The sequence below is a fragment of the Pleurodeles waltl genome, chromosome 4_1 (genome assembly GCF_031143425.1).
Source record: "Pleurodeles waltl isolate 20211129_DDA chromosome 4_1, aPleWal1.hap1.20221129, whole genome shotgun sequence".
NCBI lineage: Eukaryota > Metazoa > Chordata > Amphibia > Caudata > Salamandridae > Pleurodeles > Pleurodeles waltl.
This window is the reverse complement of record NC_090442.1, coordinates 888750659-888752959: the sequence shown is the minus strand read 5'-3', so window position 1 is coordinate 888752959 and position 2301 is coordinate 888750659.

Below are 2301 nucleotides of genomic sequence, written 5' to 3'. Positions count from 1 at the left end.
TGCTGCGATGTATTTGCGATATGCGCGAGGCGTGGCGATTCTGATTCGGAAGGGGCTTCAGGATGCTTGTGGATCCGAACGGTCGCTATGTCATGCTGCGTGGTACACTGCTTGATAGACCCTGTAGATTGGTATCACTTTACAGCCCAAATACTGATGACCCTGAATTTTTTGGGGAGGTGGGGCGGCTGGTGGACTTGCTGGGCTCTGGGTCTCTGATTTGGGGGGGCGACTTTAATGTGGTGCTGGACTTTGCTGGGGATCGTGAAAGCCAGGCTAAACCACAGCATGTATCGGCTGCCAGGGCTCTGGCTCTTGTGATGGCTGAGGGCGCTTTGGTTGACCTATGGAGGGCTAAGCATGGAACAGACAGGGAAGGTACCTGTGTCAATTATGTGCATGGTAGTTGGTCCCGTATAAACACATGGCTTGGCACCAGGGATGTTGAGCTTTGGACGCAATCAATTGAGCATAAGGCCCACACTTTGTCGGATCATTCGCCGGCTATGCTGGAGTTGGTTGTTCCTCGAGACCCAAGTTGTGCCTTTATGTGGAGGCTTCCTCATGGTGCGCTTTAGGATCAGGTCTTCAGGGATGAGATCCGCAACGCTATTGTCCACAACTTTGCTGAGAATTTGGGGACAGTGACATCTCCTGGCACCATGTGGGAGGCTTTCAAGGTGGTGATCCGCGGAGTCTGCCTCTCTAAGCAGCACGGTGAGCTGAAGGTGTTGCTGCGGGATGTGGCAGAGCTGGAGGTTCAGATTGCCGATCTTGAGAGACGCTTTCCTCTAGCTGGTCGGGAGACCTTTTGGCTGAACTGAGAGGACAGATGTCGCAGTTTGAAGAGGCTGCCCTGCTCAAGGTTTGCTTTCTGGGGAAGAACGCTACAGCAAGGAGATATGGTGAGGGTGATAGGGCTGGCCATACATTGGCTGCAATGCTTCCTAAGCCGTGGGCAAGTAATTATATTGTAGAGCTGACTGATTCGAATGGAGCGTGCTATACTGGCACGGAGGAGATAAAGCGTATCCTTACTGACTTTTATTTGGACCAGTATGCTGAACCCTCTGGGCTGAACACTACGGCAGCCAATGACTATTTTGCAGATATTACCCTTCTGTGGTTCGAAAATGCACACAGGCAATATCTAGATGTTCCCTTTTCAGTGGACGTCGTGGTCCAGGCAATACGCAGTCTACCTGGGGATAAGACGCCTTGACTTGATGGTCTGACGGCATCTTTTTATAAGGAATATGCTGACATATTAGCGCTGCACCTCTTAGAAGTTTATGCAGACGCTTTAGAGACTGGGGTCCTTCCGTCCTCGTTGCAGGAGGCCTTCATTGTGACCATTTTAAAGCCTGGGAAAGATCTATGCTACTGTGATTCCTATAGGCCTCTCTTGTTAATTAATATTGACAATAAGATCCTGGCGAAGCTTATCGCGGCCCGCTTGCAGCCCTTGCTCCCCACTCTGGTGCTGCTGGATCGGTCGGGTTTTGTGCTATATAATCTCCGTACTTACTTTGTGATATCTAGTATGATTGATCTGGAGGACCGCGCGGCGGCGGTGTTCCTTGATGCCACCAAGGCCTTTTACTCTCTGGCACGGCAACATGTGTTTACTTTGCTGGTTCGGGTGGGGCTGAGCTCTAGGTTTATTAAGCTGATTCGCCTGCTGTACTGGCAGCACTCCGCCCCGCTGAGAGAAAATGGTAGTATTTCTGACCCCTTCCAGATTGCCAAGAGCACTCGCTGGGGATGCCCACTCTCTCCGTTACTTTTTGGCATCGCGATGGAGCCACTTGCCGCTCGCTTGCGTCAGCATCATAATCAAAGGCGCCTGGCATTCAGGCAGCGCCCAATTTAAATATCCATGTCTGCGGACGATGTCGCATTGTATGTTCGCGACCCGCAGCTGCACCTTGAGATTCTGCTGGTTGAGATAGTCGGCTTTGGGCAGATTTCCGGGATCGCCATTACCTGGTCCAAGTCGGTGGTGTTGCCCCTATCTGAGGCTACGGTGCAGTTTCCCTCTAGATACCCCCTTTGCTGGGCTGATGGACCGGTGCGATATCTGGGTATCTGGCTAAGTAGAGATGCTGACACAGTTTAGTCAGCTAACTATGGCAAAGCTATTAAGTGGCTGGAAGACAAGGTATAGGTGTGGTGCTCATTACCGCTTTCGTTGACGGGTTGTATTGCGATAGCGAAGATGGTTATTCTGCCTAAGTTTTTATATCTCTTTATTAATCTACCTCTTGTCCTTACTGCAAGTTTTCTGAAGCGACTTAGATC